Raw genomic sequence first — 21,008 nt, forward strand, 5'->3', positions numbered from 1 at the left:
ACAGACTAAAATGCCCCTAACTAAAGAATAGGGTTGAAAACCATGCTTTGTTCTCACCCCCACTCGATTCCTCCGACACCCTCCACAGCTGCGGCTGCGGCGGCATGGATCCACCGGGGCAACCAAGCGGCGGCACGGGCCCCTGCGTGCGCACGCGTCCAGGCTTCCATCAGCATTCCCCATCGGCCATCAGCCCCAACAACTGTACCAGTTTATTACGAGGTCCTGTTAGAAACTTTAGATCGCCTAGGAGTAGATCGGCGGGTTTTCTGTGAGACATACCTTTCACTGTCATTGTCGTCCACGATTCCGGCGCGACCTCGTTCGGCGACGGAGACTGCGCACAGGCAGCGACGGGTGGTGCAGTACGGGAACGACGGCGTCGTGGTGCTGGTGGCGGCTTCCCGTCGCTTCAGCGCCCCCTCTCTAGATCGGATTAGGGTTAGGACGGTGGGAATAGTGGCGGCGACTAACCTCGTGTCTCGAGCCTCTAATCCCACCTCTGTAGGACCGGAAAATGCGACTAGAGGGGGGGTGAATGGGAGCAACTCAAAATAATTTCGCACGGAAGCAAACAGATCAAACTCCCAAATTTCAAGAACTTTAGCAAATTAGATCCAAACGCGAGGAAACTCGAAACATAGGTTCACAAGATCACTAGAAATCTATTCTCAAAATATTATGCAAGGAAATTAAGTATAAAATGCGGATCAAGAAAACCTAGATTGAAACCGACGATAAACCTGACGAAGAACAAATAAGCACGATGCAATGAAACGAAGAACAATACTTAATGATAAAGTATTAAACCAAGTACTTGTTCTTACAAAATTGCATCTAGCCTCCGCCCGATCGTCCTCCCTCTCTTGATTAGAGAGATCAACAAAAATCCCTCACTAGGAATTAAACCCTAGGCTAGACTGGAGAGAGGAGTGCACGCAAGAAGAGCTTCAGGGAGGCGGCTACTGTGGCGCGGAACTGTTCACGGCGGCTACTGTAGCGCGGAACTGTTCACGGCGGCTACTGTAGCAAACGCCCAAAAACCCTAAAAACGCATACCCCTCAATCCTAGGTGCCACATATTTATAACCCATAGGGTGGCACTACCTAAATTACAAATTTGCCATTACGTAAATCAAATTAACGTAATCGGCGCGTATCACTCAATATCATCCTCCACGGCAAACAATCTCGATGTCCGCGATCCTTCCATCTAGCACCATGGCGTCCCGTGATCTCGCCGCACGACGATCCGGAATCTTCTCGCGATCCGGAATCTTCTCGACGACCATCTAGCAGGTGTAGCATCTTTTAGTGTTTTTAATTCAGCAGATATTCTATCATGATCAGCCTTAAGTCTTGCTAGAATTTTATTTTGTTTATCAACAAGTTTAGTCAACTCTTCAATTTCTTCTTCAGCAGAATTTTGTACCTCATTATCAGAAGAGTCGTTGCTGCAGTCATATGCATCACCCTCATTTAAAGCCATAGTGCACATGCCTCCCTTGATGTCAGCAAGAAAACAGAGTCCTCCATCATTGGTCTTTTTGGGCTTCTCATCTTCGGACTCTGAATCACTAGAGTTGTAGGAGGCATCTGAATCAAAGCTACCCAGCGAAGAAAAGAGAACATGTGCAGCCTTCTTGATTTGCTTGTCAGTAAACTTCTGTTGTCCCTTCTTTCTCCCACGCCTATCACTCTTGTTCTTCCTGTCCCTTGATTGTTCCTGGCGCCTGTAGCTGTTGCCATGCTCCGGTGCCTTCACCTTGCTTGGACAATCAGCAATGAAGTGTCCACGCTCACCACAGTTGAAGCATCCTTCTGAACGCCTTCTATTTCGCCTGTTTTCATATACCCGCTTGAACTTGTTGGTGAGCAAAACAAGCTGATCATCATCAAATACCTCCAACTCATCATCTGCAATATGACACAAGGAGGACAAAGCAAAACTAGGAGTAGATGAAAGATTAGCATTAGTGTTAGTACTCCCAGAAACCAAAGCCATTGGAATATTTGAAGAAGAACCAGCTGTGGGATTGTTAAGCTTTTTTCGAAATTAGATGTCGATCTCTTTGGATTTAAGCTTACTGAAAAGCTCATCAGTTGTAAGAGTCTCATAATTAGTAGACTCAACAATCGCTTCCACTTTTGTACCCCAAACATCCAAGTCGAGTGCATGCAACAATTTGAGAGCCCTTGCATGATCATCATACGGCATAACCGTTATGTTGGCTTTCATTTTGTTGACAAGACTCAAAAATCGAGCGAAAAGATTTTCGATAGACTCACCAGGCGATTGCATAAAATTATCATATTCGCGCCTGTAAGTTTCAAATAACCGGATCTTCACTGCGTTGGTGCCCTCATGAAAATTTTGTAGAGTAGACCAAATCTCATGAGCAACTTGTTTGTCAGAAACACGATCAAATTCAGATTTGCTCAAAGCAGCAAAGAGAAAATCTACAGCTTTGTTATTGTTTTCATATTTTGTAGCGTGAGCTGCATTTGAGGGATCAGCTGGAATCACATAAGTCGTATCAATTGTAATATTCCAAATCGCAATCCCTTTCCCCTTGAGAAAGGCACTCATGCGAGCCTTCCAGTACGGGTAATCGGTTCCATCAAAAGCAGGTGGATGTGAAGACGAAGTCATGATCGCCACAAGTGGATTTCACAACAGATTAGGTATGAGAAAATCTTAACCGGCTCTGGTACCAATTGTAGGACCGGAAAATGCGACTAGAGGGGGGGTGAATGGGAGCAACTCAAAATAATTTCGCACGGAAGCAAACAGATCAAACTCCCAAATTTCAAGAACTTTAGCAAATTAGATCCAAACGCGAGGAAACTCGAAACATAGGTTCACAAGATCACTAGAAATCTATTCTCAAAATATTATGCAAGGAAATTAAGTATAAAATGCAGATCAAGAAAACCTAGATTGAAACCGACGATAAACCTGACGAAGAACAAATAAGCACGATGCAATGAAACGAAGAACAATACTTAATGATAAAGTATTAAACCAAGTACTTGTTCTTACAAAATTGCATCTAGCCTCCGCCCGATCGTCCTCCCTCTCTTGATTAGAGAGATCAACAAAAATCCCTCACTAGGAATTAAACCCTAGGCTAGACTGGAGAGAGGAGTGCACGCAAGAAGAGCTTCAGGGAGGCGGCTACTGTGGCGCGGAACTGTTCACGGCGGCTACTGTAGCGCGGAACTGTTCACGGCGGCTACTGTAGCAAACGCCCAAAAACCCTAAAAACGCATACCCCTCAATCCTAGGTGCCACATATTTATAACCCATAGGGTGGCACTACCTAAATTACAAATTTGCCATTACGTAAATCAAATTAACGTAATCGGCACGTATCACTCAATATCATCCTCCACGGCAAACAATCTCGATGTCCGCGATCCTTCCATCTAGCACCATGGCGTCCCGTGATCTCGCCGCACGACGATCCGGAATCTTCTCGCGATCGACAATTGTCCCCGTCTTCAGCCACGTCCGCCGCAACGAACGTCCGGGATCTTGGTTTTGTGGCTTAACCAAGAAACCGTCCACCAACGTTCTCTCGCTGTGTCGTCAGGTACAGTAGACATACACCGCACGATCTCAAATCCCTCGAATGCAAGTCTTGATCCACCCTTCACCGCTCTCAGTCCATCGGCGTGGCATCATAACTTCATTCTTCACACGTCGCCGCATGTTCAGTCTCCACCTATCACCTGCATCGACACCAACCAAGAGAAACGTCACACGCACACTGTGTTGTTCAATCACTCATCACAAGGTCCTAGCCCCACGGGCATCTCAATCTCCCCCTTGATGAGTGCATTGACAACACCACACCACACAAATTTATTCAAACAAAAATAGAGTAAAAGAAGAAAGAAAAGAAAACAATCTAACAAACTTGATCCCCAAAGACATGGGCTAGCAACAAAAGCTAGGCTCGACACAATCAAGACAATTACAAGAGTAACTGAAAAGCTCCAAAGCTGACAAACTCCCCCTGTCAAAATGCTCAAACTCAACCTCCCCCTGAGACTCAGCAATGAATTTGTGTCACTCATTCTCCCCCTTGTTGACAAAGCACTCCATCAAGTAAAAGATACATGAGGGGACGGCACAGATAGAAGCTTCAGAGACATATATCAAATACTTATACCAGCGAACCAGCAAAACCAGCTGTTCAGAAAAGCAGCAACACAATGCAATGACCATAGAAATTTAAATTAGAACCTTTTGAAAACCAATTAGTCAGACCATGCAAACAAATTCAAAGCCAGTATCAAGCTGAAGACAAGACATATAGCAAGCTCACACGATGGGTAACAAAGCTTCCAATCAAAGTTCACTGCAAATGCTTGAATCAGGTCTATGCCATGAAAGACAAACCCGTGGCACACACAACACCTGCGACTGGGGCAAGCTGTGAGTAACCAACTTAGGCTGCCATGCCTAAAGCACAAGTCTGTATATACAAACCCAAATCTCAGCATCATATATATTGTTCCCAATGTTATATGCTGAATACTGAACCCATTTTTCTTTTGTTGTCCCTGCTGATCTGGGATCTTTTGACAGCCCCTGGACTATAGAGTGCCCGGTTCATGTGTGTCTTTGCGACACAAAGAACATTTGTTCTTTCATAGGCCCAAAAGAAGCTACATTCACAGTGACGAACCGGTCTTTGACCCATTGAAAGGAGCCAAAACCGAACCGTGAGCAAGATATATGTCGAGTATTCAACCAGATACTAGAACAAGAACATGTAAACAAGCCTGATAAAATCATGAAGTATCTGTGTGCTGTTTTCAAAACAAAATATGGTCACCCAAAGCATCACAACCTCTCCAAAGGCATTTATCACAAATTCGCTGAAACAAGTATAAGGCATATGTAACCGAAGCGACAAAAATATTGATACTAGAAAGGATAACACACACCAAACTCACCACGCAAACGTGCAAACGTGGCTTGATCGAGTGGTTTAGTTAAAATATCAGCCAACTGCTGACTAGTATCAACATGCTTAAGCTCAATATCACCCTTTTCAACATGATCTCTTAGAAAATGATAACGAACATCAATATGTTTCGTTTTAGAATGCAGCACAGGATTCTTAGCAACACTGATGGCACTGGTGCTATCACACAAGAGAGGAACATGAGAAAACGACAAACCAAAATCGCGAAGGGTAGCTATCATCCATAAAAGCTGAGAACAACAACTAGCAGCAGCAACATACTCGGCCTCTGTAGTAGATTGAGCAACATTGGATTGTTTTCTAGAGGACCAAGAAACAAGAGAAGAACCCAAAAACTGGCAAGTACCTGATGTAGATTTTCTATCCAAACGACACCCAGCAAAATCAGCATCCGAATAACCACACAAACTGAGCGTCGAAGAAGCAGAGTACCAAAGGCCAAATTCAGGAGTGAAACGAAGGTACCTCATTATGCGCTTCACCGCCTGACGGTGAGAGGTCCTGGGAGATGCCTGAAAACGAGCGCACAGACACACAGCAAAGTGTATATCCGGTCTCGTCGCAGTCAAGTACAAAAGTGACCCAATCATGCTTCTATATTCCTTCTGATCCACGGATTCTCCATCTTCATCAGCATCCAAAGCTGCGCTAGTCGGAATGGGCGTTGAAATTGGCTTAGCATCAGCCATGTCGAACTTCTTCAGGACATCCATTGTATATTTTCCCTGATGCACAAATGTCCCTTCCTGTGTTTGTTTAATTTGCAATCCTAGGAAAAAGGTCAACTCACCCATCATAGACATCTCAAACTCCTTACTCATCGATTCTGCAAACTTTGCAACAAGAAAATGAGACGAACCACCAAAAATGATATCATCCACGTATATCTGAACTATTAGAGAATCATTGCCTTGTCTGAGGAGAAATAAAGTTTTATCAACAGAACCCATTTTGAACCCATTTTCAAGTAGAAAAGTTTTCAGTCTAGCATACCAAGCACGAGGTGCTTGCTTCAACCCATATAAAGCCTTTTGTAACTTGAAAACATGATTAGGAAATTTAGGATGTTCAAAACCAGGGGGTTGTTTAACATAAACTTCCTCTTCTATATACCCATTCAAAAAGGCACTCTTCACGTCCATTTGATAAAGCTTAAAACCACGTGAGGCAGCAAAAGCAAGCAAAATGCGAATAGCTTCTAAACGAGCAACAGGAGCAAAAGTTTCACCATAATCAATACCCTCCTTTTGACAGAAACCCTGAGCCACCAATCTGGCTTTGTTTCTGACAACAAGACCATCTTCCCCTTGTTTGTTCTTAAAAACCCATTTAGTACCAATTGGTTTGCAAGAAAAAGGTGGATCAACCAAAACCCAAACCTGATTTCGTTCAAAATTTTCTAACTCCTCATGCATGGCATTGACCCAATTAGAATCAGACAGCGCATGTCCAACATCACGGGGTTCAAAAGAGGCAACAAATGCAGAATGCGCAAGGACACATTGATTTCTAGATTTATACCTTGTCGTGCGCTCATTCAAGTTACCTATCATTTGTTGAGGTGGATGGCGACGCTGAATATGTCGAGGTGCTGTTCTAACAGAAGTTGCCTCCCCCTCAATTGTAGCTGGTTCATGATCAACAATAGGTATAGCTGCAGGATCTGCTGTGGATGTGAAAAGCTCTGAAGGCCCATCGTCTATCGTGCTGCTAGGCGTCTAAATGGGAGTTGCCTCGAGCACAGCTGGATCCTCTGTTGCATCATCATCATCGTCAAGTCCATCAACCTCATCTTCAAAAATGTTTTGTCCAATCTCATCATCACCTGCACACTCAAAAGCAGAAGAGAAACAAGGCATCGTCTCGTCGAAGGTGACCTCACATGTCTCCTCGATGCGATTAGTATCAAGATTAAGAACCCGGTAAGCTCGCCCTTGCAAAGCATACCCCAAGAACAACCCATCAGAAGAACGTGATTCAAATTTGTCCAAATTTCCTTTTTTCAGAATAAAGCATTTACAACCAAATACGCGAAAATGAGAAACTTTTGGACAACGACCATATCTCAACTCATAAGATGTTTTCCCCAGAAAAGCTCTCAGAAAAATACGATTAGCAACATAGCAAGCGGTATTGATCGCCTCAGCCCAAAAACGTCTAGGGGTTTTATGTTCATCAAGCATTGTCCTAGCCATCTCAACAAGCGTTCGATTTTTCCTTTCAACAACACCATTCTGAGGGGGGACATACGGTGAGGAAAACTGATGATCAAGACCCTGTTCTGAACAAAAAGATTTCATTCGAGCATTCTTGAATTCTGTGCCATTATCACTGCGAATTGCTCTAACGACATTATTGGATAACTCATTTTTCAGCTTTAGAACAAGATCATGAATAAATTGAAAAGCCTCATCCTTGGATTCCAAAAAGAACACCCATGAATAACGAGAAAAATCATCCACAATGACGAGCACATACCACTTCCCACCAGCAGAACGAACACGGGCTGGACCTACAGTGTCCATATGTAACAACTCACCCGGTCGTTCTGTCATCACCTGAGTCACAGGTGCATGAGAAGCCGCAATCATTTTGCCATGTTTGCAAGGAGCACAAACCAAATCTTTCTCAAACTTGAGTTTCGGTAAACCATCTATCAAACCCATCGAACTCAAATGGCATAGTAAATCAAAGCTCAAGTGACCCAAACGACGATGCCACTTCCAAATGGGGAGAGAACCATGAGCAACCAAACAACGAGCTTGTCCAAAAGATTTAGAGAAATCAACCATGAAAATTCGTCCAAAGGGGGAGATTTGACAAACAAGGTTACCGATAGAATCTAGAACTCGCGAATTGCCTTTCTTAAAACGCACTTCAAAACCATCATCAAGAAGTTGTGAGACAGAAAGCAAGTTATAATGTAAGTTCCGTACCTTCGCGACGTCCTTTAGCATGAATTTATTGGTTACCTTGATACAGCCATGTGCCATCACTTTTCCTTTACTATTGTCCCCGAATGTAATGTATTCTTTACCGCTCGCGGGGGTGAGGCTGGAGAACCATCTATCATCTCCGGTCATGTGACGCGAACAACCAGAGTCCATTATCCATATGTTCTCCTCGCCTCCATCCTGCAATCAATAGCGAACACGAGAGTGAGCTAATGACTCAACACTGGGGTTAGGATAATGCAATGAAAACCAGTGCTGGGCCATTTGCTCAAAAGAAGCATTAGCAAAATCAAATCTCTCGAAAGAACGACGATGCCCACGAGGGGGAAAACGTGGCATGTCATTCCTATATGACGCAGGGGCACTATTATGTGAGCGAAAACCAGAAAAGCGAACAACTGGCGCTCGTCTAGAGTCACTACGATCATAGGCACCATGTGCAGGGTACCGATCACGTCGTTCAGCACGCTTCCTACGGAAGCAAAATTCCGCCAAATGACCATCACGATCACAAAAATCGCAATGGTAAATATTTTGAGTAGGAGCAACGACAACCTTAGCCTTAGAAGTGGAACCAGAAAAATCAGGCTTAAGGTTATCCAAATGTTCACAAGTTGGTGGCCATGTGTTATTCAGGCTTTTGAAGTGTTTGGGTTTAACCCTCCAAACCTGCTTTTTAGGAACAGACTTGGGAGGTTCTACCACAAAACCTTCAGATGAGACCGGTGGACTCTTCTCACTGGGAGTAGGCCCATTGTTCTCACCATATGCATTCTTTTTACCAAAAGTACGCTTCAAATCATAACCAACACCAAAATGTTCACCCCTTTTAATTTGTGCAATAGTCACACCAATCTGGGGCTCACGCACAGAACACCAACCAAGGATTGTTCTCAAATGAGTGTTTTCTTCTTCTAAAGCAGCATTGTCCTTCTTTAAGATGGAAATTTCAGCAACAAAAGTAGGACAAGTCAAACACTCAGGTAAAATAGGACAAGTGTGTTTCTCCAACTGAACAATATGGCATTTAGCAACATTCAACTCAGTTTGCAAAATTGGACAAGTAGCACAAGCACCAAGTAAAACAGAACGAGAGCGAAGTTCTTCCAATTCAATCTTAGCACAATCAAATTTATCAACTAAAACAGCATGCTTAGATTGCAATTCAGAAATAGAAACCATATGAATAGAACATTCCTCACATTCTACAGCAGCAGGTGTAGCATCTTTTAGTGTTTTTAATTCAGCAGATATTCTATCATGATCAGCCTTAAGTCTTGCTAGAATTTTATTTTGTTTATCAACAAGTTTAGTCAACTCTTCAATTTCTTCTTCAGCAGAATTTTGTACCTCATTATCAGAAGAGTCGTTGCTGCAGTCATATGCATCACCCTCATTTAAAGCCATAGTGCACATGCCTCCCTTGATGTCAGCAAGAAAACAGAGTCCTCCATCATTGGTCTTTTTGGGCTTCTCATCTTCGGACTCTGAATCACTAGAGTTGTAGGAGGCATCTGAATCAAAGCTACCCAGCGAAGAAAAGAGAACATGTGCAGCCTTCTTGATTTGCTTGTCAGTAAACTTCTGTTGTCCCTTCTTTCTCCCACGCCTATCACTCTTGTTCTTCCTGTCCCTTGATTGTTCCTGGCGCCTGTAGCTGTTGCCATGCTCCAGTGCCTTCACCTTGCTTGGACAATCAGCAATGAAGTGTCCACGCTCACCACAGTTGAAGCATCCTTCTGAACGCCTTCTATTTCGCCTGTTTTCATATACCCGCTTGAACTTGTTGGTGAGCAAAACAAGCTGATCATCATCAAATACCTCCAACTCATCATCTGCAATATGACACAAGGAGGACAAAGCAAAACTAGGAGTAGATGAAAGATTAGCATTAGTGTTAGTACTCCCAAAAACCAAAGCCATTGGAATATTTGAAGAAGAACCAGCTGTGGGATTGTTAAGCTTTTTTCGAAATTAGATGTCGATCTCTTTGGATTTAAGCTTACTGAAAAGCTCATCAGTTGTAAGAGTCTCATAATTAGTAGACTCAACAATCGCTTCCACTTTTGTACCCCAAACATCCAAGTCGAGTGCATGCAACAATTTGAGAGCCCTTGCATGATCATCATACGGCATAACCGTTATGTTGGCTTTCATTTTGTTGACAAGACTCAAAAATCGAGCGAAAAGATTTTCGATAGACTCACCAGGCGATTGCATAAAATTATCATATTCGCGCCTGTAAGTTTCAAATAACCGGATCTTCACTGCGTTGGTGCCCTCATGAAAATTTTGTAGAGTAGACCAAATCTCATGAGCAACTTGTTTGTCAGAAACACGATCAAATTCAGATTTGCTCAAAGCAGCAAAGAGAAAATCTACAGCTTTGTTATTGTTTTCATATTTTGTAGCGTGAGCTGCATTTGAGGGATCAGCTGGAATCACATAAGTCGTATCAATTGTAATATTCCAAATCGCAATCCCTTTCCCCTTGAGAAAGGCACTCATGCGAGCCTTCCAGTACGGGTAATCGGTTCCATCAAAAGCAGGTGGATGTGAAGACGAAGTCATGATCGCCACAAGTGGATTTCACAACAGATTAGGTATGAGAAAATCTTAACCGGCTCTGGTACCAATTGTAGGACCGGAAAATGCGACTAGAGGGGGGGTGAATGGGAGCAACTCAAAATAATTTCGCACGGAAGCAAACAGATCAAACTCCCAAATTTCAAGAACTTTAGCAAATTAGATCCAAACGCGAGGAAACTCGAAACATAGGTTCACAAGATCACTAGAAATCTATTCTCAAAATATTATGCAAGGAAATTAAGTATAAAATGCGGATCAAGAAAACCTAGATTGAAACCGACGATAAACCTGACGAAGAACAAATAAGCACGATGCAATGAAACGAAGAACAATACTTAATGATAAAGTATTAAACCAAGTACTTGTTCTTACAAAATTGCATCTAGCCTCCGCCCGATCGTCCTCCCTCTCTTGATTAGAGAGATCAACAAAAATCCCTCACTAGGAATTAAACCCTAGGCTAGACTGGAGAGAGGAGTGCACGCAAGAAGAGCTTCAGGGAGGCGGCTACTGTGGCGCGGAACTGTTCACGGCGGCTACTGTAGCGCGGAACTGTTCACGGCGGCTACTGTAGCAAACGCCCAAAAACCCTAAAAACGCATACCCCTCAATCCTAGGTGCCACATATTTATAACCCATAGGGTGGCACTACCTAAATTACAAATTTGCCATTACGTAAATCAAATTAACGTAATCGGCACGTATCACTCAATATCATCCTCCACGGCAAACAATCTCGATGTCCGCGATCCTTCCATCTAGCACCATGGCGTCCCGTGATCTCGCCGCACGACGATCCGGAATCTTCTCGCGATCGACAATTGTCCCCGTCTTCAGCCACGTCCGCCGCAACGAACGTCCGGGATCTTGGTTTTGTGGCTTAACCAAGAAACCGTCCACCAACGTTCTCTCGCTGTGTCGTCAGGTACAGTAGACATACACCGCACGATCTCAAATCCCTCGAACGCAAGTCTTGATCCACCCTTCACCGCTCTCAGTCCATCGGCGTGGCATCATATCTTCATTCTTCACACGTCGCCGCATGTTCAGTCTCCACCTATCACCTGCATCGACACCAACCAAGAGAAACGTCACACGCACACTGTGTTGTTCAATCACTCATCACAAGGTCCTAGCCCCACGGGCATCTCAACCTCCACTTTATAGAGCTGCGCGACGGGGGCCCACCAGCCTCATATTGGGCTGGGCGTCCCCGATCAGGACGCGAGTCAAGGTTGGCCCAGTTGTTGGACTGGCCCAGTGGAGATCAATACTAACATTCTCCCCCTTGATCTCACCTTTATACTTTAAAATTCCTCAATTTGAACTTAACTCTTTACTTTCTTTTTAGTTACTTTGCTATTGGCCTCATCTCATTGCAGATCAGTACGTAGAGCGTGCCTCATCATGACAGTTATTAGTTACCGTCAGACTTAACAGCCACAATGTACCTTACTATATTGAAATAAGACCTTAACCTTTCTTTGGGCCCTTTAGTAATCCAGAAATCGTAGGCTTCCCGTAAAACCCATGTCGACTTGGGCGGTAGGCCTTTTGGTAAGCGGATCCGCAAGCACTTGCTTGATACTTTGGTGCTCCATGATTTCATATGATTCTGGATTTTCTCCTTTGCAACATATGACCCATTGTCAATGTGTTTGGCAGCACACTTGACATGTTGCCATAGGAGTGAAAACATTCGAATGGTATATTGCTGTTGTCTACCATTATCAATTCCGGGTAATGGTTTTCTTAACCATTTTGCCTGTCCTGCAGCCTCATATAATGCTAAATCTTGGGTACACGACCCACAATATTACAACTATTTTGCTTTGGAGTTTTTCCACAATAAAACTCCAAACTCGAGTGTTAGCTACTACTGTGGGCTTCACTAAACTCGCCAAAACTTGATTCTTTTTACTCACAACCTTTTGAGAGTAAATGTTTCTTTCTTACTTAGCATGAGGCTGACAATATTTTGCAAAATTGCAATACATTCTATAACTCCATTCCAGTGATCTATTGCTGGACTGGACTTCTGCCAAAATTTCCCGGATACTTGTGCTATGTCAGGGTAAATTCTTTTGAGCACTAATTTTGCCTCCAACAGCTGAAGCACATGGAACCTTTTCTTTTGATCGATCATATAACGGTTCCTGGAATTCTGAAAATTCCAAAACTATTACCCTTGACAATAGGACAGGCGTAGGCTTACTCGCATACATACTTTATATCTTTCAGAACTATTTTCTAAGTATGCTCTCTGCGATAATCCTTAATACCCCCTTTACTTTTATCCCAGTGAATTTTCATTTCTAGAGCGAATGATTTTTCACCGAGATTATTTTATCAAAACTAGAGGTCATAATAACCTTCTTTAAACTTTGTAGGAAAATAATTTCCCATCTTCAAACTTTGCATATTTGCAATTTGTCGTCTTGACCTTTAATTAAAACCCAAAACTTTCTTTGTTCTCATAAAACTTTAGATACCACTATTCTGATTTCATCAGATGGTATTCGGATGTTCTTTTCTTTTCACAACAAAACCATTTGGTTATGTCATGTATATACACTTTCTCGTACAAATCTTCATTGGAAGATATTTCACCAACATCCATTTGATGCAATTCTAAAAGTAGTATGCACCAATGTCTCCATGATTCTAAAAGAATTCTTTCATGAGATTGTACAAAAAATGTCTCATTAGAACTTATCCTTTGTCTTTGCATAAATCTTTTGCCACAAGTCGTGCTCAACGACTTTCCATGTTCCCTCTGAAGTCACATTTAATTTTGTAGACCCATTATAGCCTACTGTCTTGGCTCTATTAGGAACTTATTTTATGTTCCAAAATAAATTTGAAACTTCTAGGTCTCATGACATCCTTTATGGCTTCTTGCCACCTCGATGAATGAGACATCTCAATTTCTGTCATTCAATAAACACCTCAACATATGATGAGACAATTGTAGTGCTTGAATCATAGGAGTGAACATACAGTCTCACTTCTCTTCAAGGCTTAGTTCTTTGCATACTTACTCCCCCAGATTATCCCATCTATTGTAAAGATGGAATATCTTCGAGCTTTTGTTTGGGTTTGTTCTTTACAAGCCACAAAGGGTGCTTTAAGCACCACCTTGCTTTAAGCACCACCTTTTCTTTCGGATGTTTTGAGGCTCAACTTTCTTTTCTTCTTATTTAGAGCTGAAAAACTCTAAGAATCTTGCTTATTTTTATGGTTGGGATATCAACATTATGACCGTTGTACTCCCTTTTTGGTCGGTCATACTCACTTTAATAGATCATCCTCGCTTTTAAAATGCATCACATTTAACTTTGCGGGGAAAATTCTCTCTAAATTTTAATCTTTCTTGTCTCTCTAATCTTTCTCCCCCTCGAAATATGGCACAAACTTTGCTGCCACAATTTCGAAACTATTTTTAACACTTGTGAACGAGGAGCATTTCATTACTAGAACTTTATTCATATGACCAAGTCATACAAAATAATGGGAGTACTATTTCCTCGTTTCTTTTCAAGAGCTCCTCAGAGTTCTTGATTTGTTGCACTTTCAAGAACTCATCAAGTTCTTCATTTTGCTATACTTGTGCAAGTCATGCTTGCAATCTTGGTTTCATACAACTTTCCTTTTATCCTTTGATTCTTTTCAAGTCACTATAGTAGTGCATGAGAATTACTGGCATAACTTTAAAAGCTCCCCCAAACTTCTTTACTTTTATGTGATACTCAAGTAGCACATGATCCATCACAACTTTTCCTGTCATAAGTGACACAAGTGCCAAAAACTTTTCCGACATGCGGTATAAAACTTGAAAGGCATTTGCAACGCATGTTTAATTCAACGTTGGTCAAATTTAACATGCGTTAAACTCATTTCAACCATTATCTTTACTATTGAAGGACAAGGAAAAAAAACATAATATAGAGATAAAACTTTGGTCACAATGACTAATAACATGCACATATACTTTCTTTTCTGATTAAATCTACCCGTTGGTTCCAATTTAATCAAAAAATTTAACGAATTACAATATTCGCAAAACTTTAGTGAGAGAAACCAAAAACTTTTCAAAAACAGTTGCATCTCTTTTCCATATCAACTAAAAGTTAGAATGGAACAAGCACTTTTCTTTCTTAACCACAACTATACAGCTGAGTAACCTCTAAACTTTATCTGTAGCGTTGATCAGAATCAACTTTTGTCTGTTAATTTCTGTCTACTTGGGAAGAATTGTATGTCTTAATTTAACGTTGGTCAAAATTAAAATATACAACTTTCCTTTACTTTCAATTCTATATCACCGTTGGGCAGAAATAGAATACATGACTGGAATAAAAATTATAATATTGCCATCATCAACTTTGGTTAGAAAATGACAATATCATAATAAACTTTAAATTTATTTTCTTTTAAGAGCAAGCTAATGCTCAACTTGATACTTACAATGGCAAAATGGTGCCAAAACATTCTTTCTTTGACATACAACAGCGGAAGCTTTTCTTAACCTTAAGCATAGAGGTTCCTTTTTCCCACAGGGAAAAACTCATCTGAGTCTATCTTTCTTTATTGCAGCGGAAAACTTTTCTTTCTTTTCAGAAACAATTATTTGTTTTTCTCTTTTCTCTGAAAAATTGATCATTCTGATGCAAAAAGTCAGAGATTTATCATTGAACTTATAAATATAATATTGTTATCATCAACGTTGGTCAGAAAATAACAATATCATAAATTAACTTTAAACAAATATCTTTCTACTCCTCTATTTAAATTTTCCCGTTGGTTCCAATTTAAATAGAGGATGAAACTTTTACTTTGCAGCGGAAACTTAACATGATTCACTTTATTCAGAAGCATCTTTGTACTCTTTTATTCTTCTAAGCAATATACACGTTGGTGTAATATTCAATAGAAGTCGAATTCATCAAAACTTTACTCGAAATTGCTTCTGAAAATCGAAAACATAAAACCAAGGCTTTACTATTTTGTCAGTCCCGTGTTCGGCCCACTCAGCATGCACGTGCGGCCCGAATCAGCGAAATCGGCCCGCCGCCCATGCGCGCGCTGCACTTCCGCGTGCGGCCCACACTCGCGCTCGCGCGGCCCATCCGGCCCAGCACCGCCGGTCGGCCCAGCAGCAGCTTGAGCAGCCCCTGGCCGTCGGATCAAATCCGACGGCCCTCCGTGGATCTCGCCAGGGCAAACACCCCGGCGGCCACTCCTCCCCAAACCCTAATGTCATTTTTCTCTTTCCTTTCTCCCTCTTGAGCCTCTCTCAGCTCGAGCCCGAGCTGGCGGCGACCACTGGCTGCCGAAAGGGCGCCGCGCCGCCATGGCCCTCCTCCCCTTTCGCCAGCGCCGGTGAGGAGCGGCGCCGCCCGCACGTGGCCGCGGCCCTCCCCCTTTCTACTGAGCACCGAGCGCAGCGCCGCCGGCGCCTCTTGCCGGCCCCCGGTCATTGCTCGGAGGGGGCGCCGCCGCCGGCTCTTGCCGGCGCACGGCTGGGTCTGGTCGACGGCCCGCGACCCTTCTTGTTCTTTTCTTCTGTGCCGCATAGGGCAGCTGCAGTCAGCGGCACCGGCCATGGAGGCTAGCTGCACCTGCCTTGGAGGCCGACGGCGCCGGTGAAGGAGGACGCCCCAGTGAAGATCCGGTCGGCTCCCCTCACCTCTTTCTCTCCCTCCTACTCTTTCTCTTGCTTTTGCGCCGCCCATGGCGCCCTGAAGAAAATGGTGGCGCCGCCGCCGGTCCACTCGCCGGTGCGCGTGCTCGCCCTTGGCTGAGCACGCCGCCGTCGAGCAGACTGGGCGACGGTGCCCTGAGGACCGAGTCCGCGGGAGAGGCATGCGCCGCGGCGTAATGTCCTCTGCCGGCGGCTCGACTTTTCTTTGCCATACGGCGTCAAACAACGCCGGCGGTGTGTGGCGGTAGCGGGTGAGTCCCGCCGCCCTTTTCCTCTAGGGTTTCGTTTTTCTTGTTCGATTTCCATCGAAATCTCTATGTCTTTTGTCTCTGTTCTTTCGATTCGTGACCGAATCCATTTTTCCCAAATTCGATCTACTCTCTAGATTGGCTCTGGTGCCATTGTTAGAAACTTTAGATCGCCTAGGAGTAGATCGGCGGGTTTTCTGTGAGACATACCTTTCACTGTCATTGTCGTCCACGATTCCGGCGCGACCTCGTTCGGCGACGGAGACTGCGCACAGGCAGCGACGGGTGGTGCAGTACGGGGACGACGGCGTCGTGGTGCTGGTGGCGGCTTCCCGTCGCTTCAGCGCCCCCTCTCTAGATCGGATTAGGGTTAGGACGGTGGGAATAGTGGCGGCGACTAACCTCGTGTCTCGAGCCTCTAATCCCACCTCCACTTTATAGAGCTGCGCGACGGGGGCCCACCAGCCTCATATTGGGCTGGGCGTCCCCGATCAGGACGCGAGTCAAGGTTGGCCCAGTCGTTGGACTGGCCCAGTGGAGATCAATACTAACAGGTCCATGCAGCAGGCAGCGGCGCACTACTACACAAATTATTTTAGGGATGGATAAAAATGTATTTTTAAAAGCAAAAATATTTCAGCTTAACTGATGTCTTAGCTTACTAAAGAAGCCGAATCCCTGACCGCGTGGAGGCCCATCAAATTCAAATCAATGGAATGAGCGACAAGCGGTGGTGGTCGATGCGTGTTCTGCTGGTGTGGGACGGCTGCACCCAGGACCGGCTCCAGCTGCTCCGCTCCAAGTCAGACGACGACACGACGTCGACAGCGAATGAAGACAACACGCCAGCAACGAACAGTGCGGCTCCTTCGCCTTGCGCTAGGCACCGCCAGCAGTGCCAAGGGATAGAAGGGGTGGATCAATCCGCTTGATCCTACGGTTACCGTGGTTCTGATCCGTTGCACCGGCATCATTTCACTGGTTGGATTAGGAGCCAATTAGGTTCATTTTTATGGAGCAGTTCGACAAACCACCCTTGCACATGCTTGTCCCTAATGTGCTAGCTTCCTCTCAGCATCAAAGAGGAAATCCCTGAGGCCTCGCAGCTTGTTCTCATATTTCTCTATCTCAACGGAGACCCCAAGCAGCATCCCCACCTCGTCTTTCACCATTTCCGTGAGCATCCTGCTGATGTAGGATGCCAAAAGCATCCAGGATGACCGCCATGGTTTCAGCTGAGCTTGAGCATGGGAATCCGTCAGGTCTTGTATATATGTGCAAATCAACGATAGAACTAGCAAGTAGCAACCAAAGCGACAGATCAGATGTTTACCCTGTTTTGCAGACACGTTTATCCTTTAGCTCAAGGAAGGATTCAGGTGAAGTCGACGATGCTGAAACGGGAAGTTTGTGAGCATATTGTGAGCATGCATATCGTTTACTCTTGGGTACCGCTCTCGCACGTGCTTTCCTCCTCTCTTGTCAACGTAGGAGTGCACAGTAGTAGGCGCACGTTGGACTAAGGATGGATCCGGATGGCTGAACATCCGAATTATCCGCATTCGTATCCGCTTAAAATGTAAATATGAATATTTGTATCCGTATTCGATTTTAATGTGGATGTCATATGGATGCATCCGAATCCAACTTTGAGAATTTTTCTCTATCCGATTCCATATCCGTATTCGAGGAATATCCGATCACATCCGTATCCGTCCGTATCCGCCTAGTGAGACAATCTTAAACTTATCTTTATACCTAATTACTTAATGATGTACACTATTTAAATTATTTAGAAAGCTAGATAACTAATAATATATTTATTAAAATTAGTAATGATATAAAAATTAACTTTAACTATTTGATATATTTATTTTATGATTAAAATTATTTTATACGAGTCAAATTATTTATTTATTTAATGATAAAATCTTTATATATATTAATTATTAAGTATTTAAATATTTATTTATTTTACCTTTAAAATTAGTATTATATATTTAATATAAAATCTATACATATATAATTATATTCTTTTTTTATTAGCTATCTTCTAGTCCTTGACTCCCTACTTGTATAATGATTTTGATCTACTATAAAATTGTTGACAAAATAAACTGATACTCGTGATAGCTCTATGTTTCAAATCGAGAAGGTATCCTGATTCGAATCCGGATTCGAACTATCTGTTTTGTATTCGTATTCGATGAGATCCGCATTCGCATTCGTATCCGAATTAAAATGTGGTAAAAAGTGACATTCAAATCCAATTTCATCCGTATCGGATCCGAATCCATCCTTACGTTGGACAGCCCATAGTCAACATATCCAAGGGAATCTTTGGAAAGATAACTAGGACACGGCTCTTCGAGTCTTAGTTAACCTAAGAGGCAACTATATGGTTAGTTAATTGTCAACGTCTTTATGTGCCCGAAGATTTGGACATCCAAACATAATAAGCTTGGGGAATTAAATTGCCAAGTATACTTGACCATTCGAGAATATATTAGGTTTTTTGGTGTTCTTACCCCTGCTTTAAAATGCAATTGTGTTTTTTCCTTCATTTTCTTAACTTTGTGATTTATCTTTTATTTTTCAAAAGTCATTGCGATTTTGCTCTTAATTTTTACGTATTTGCCTCGGTTTTAACCATTAACTAGGGGTAAAACTGCACTAAATTGAGAATAGTAAAGGACAAAATCACAAAGTTAAAAGATGAGGGCAAAATCACAATTACACTTCAAAGTAGGTTAAGAACACAAAAGCCCCATATTATAGGTTTTTGCCTCCAATCATATAGCTACGTTTGGGTTTGTTTTAAGTCAATTTTTCTAGATTTAACTAACAACATCACTAAAAATAATTTATTTCAATATGAAAACTAAGCTACGATAATTGGCTTCGCAATGCATTTATTTATTAAGCTAGGATAGAATTGTGCTTACCAAGAAATGATTAATTAGGGGTACTTTTTACTTCTTTGCCCTTATTAAATAGCGATGCGGATATCACCGTTACGCGTAGCTCAAGATGCTATTCTTTTGCCGCCCGAGGCTAGGGGTCGACGGTTCGAATCCCCACACGCGTGCTTTTTTGCATGGCGCGTTGCTGCTCATGCGCTGCGGGAGAGGAAGCGAGGCGCGTTGTTGCTCTTTATGCACGGCGCTCGCTGGGGCCCGCTGGGAAACTAGGCAAGGCAACGCAGTTAATTAGGGGCAATTCGGTCCAACATGAAGCTTTCGTGCGGCCAGCGACAAGCTTTGCGAAAACGATCCACATGTCCCGAATGACAGCTAATTTAGATACGGAGGGAGTAGTCTTTAAAATATTTTTGCTATTCACGCTGCTAAAAAGCCGAGGCCATGTTGGGGCTGATGGAGACATCTTATACTGGGAATCAAGGAGGAAACAAACATTGCCGGCTCTTCTGGGCCTGCTGGTCGTCCAGTAGCAATTATCGATGACCCTTATTACTCACATGTTTTCTAGTTGAACGGAGTAAAATTTTAACTATTATAACTAGCGTAGCCTACCCATTTCTCCCTTCAATTAATACACACATCAAACATCTTGCATTTCATCAGCAATGCTGGGGCTGATGAAGACATCTTAGACTGGCAACCAAGGAGGAATAAACAAACATGGCCGGCTCTTTTGGTCTCATTACTACACAAATAGTTTGTAGGGGCAGGTAAAAAAGCATTTGCAGGAGCTGATGTCTCCCCCGCTTCTGTTTTCCGCAGCTAAAAATAACTATTTGTAGAGACAAATAAGTTACCAGTCCCTAAAAATTCATTTGCAAGGATGGATCACCTCCTCACCTGCTCCTACAAATTCATTTCCAAAGGCGAGTAATAACCCGACCCGTCTCTAGAAATAGATTTGTAAGGACAGGTGCGGGCATTACCCGCCCCTAGAAACTGATTAAAAAAAGCAGGCCGACGCCGGATATCGCCCAGGTCCCCCGGATCCGGCGCCGCCGGGAGCCCCCGCTGCCAGACCCGTGCCCAGGTCCCCCGGATCCGCGCCGCCGGGAGCCCCCGCCGGCGGCCGCGCCGCCAGATCCGCGCCCCGCTCCGCTCACGCTGCCACGTCCTCTCGCGCAGGCCGCCGGCGCCGCGTCCGCTCGCGCCGCCGCATGGGCTGCTGGCTTCGCTTGCCAGCGCCGCCCCTGGCCGTCGCCGCGTGCCACGCAGGCCACGCCGCTGCGCGCAGCCGTGGATCCGGCCACGCCGCAGGAGTCGCAGCCTTTTTTTTTTTGAGGTAAGCAGGAGTCGCATCCTTGAGCAGGGTCGGGAGCGCCGGAGTGCCTCGCGGCCTCGTGCCGGAGGTGCAGCAGCACCACCACGCAGGGGCGGACTTGGTATTGATGCCCCCTATTCTCAGGAATACCCTGCTGGCCGAAAAACAAATTAAATATATGTATATATATGTATAGGTAATATGGTATGTATACTCAGTATGCTTGAACCAAAATACTTCATTTAGGCCAATGCAGCTGGCTATTTTTTTA

This window comes from Panicum virgatum, chromosome 8N (assembly GCF_016808335.1).
Source record: "Panicum virgatum strain AP13 chromosome 8N, P.virgatum_v5, whole genome shotgun sequence".
NCBI classification, from domain to species: Eukaryota; Viridiplantae; Streptophyta; class Magnoliopsida; order Poales; family Poaceae; genus Panicum; species Panicum virgatum.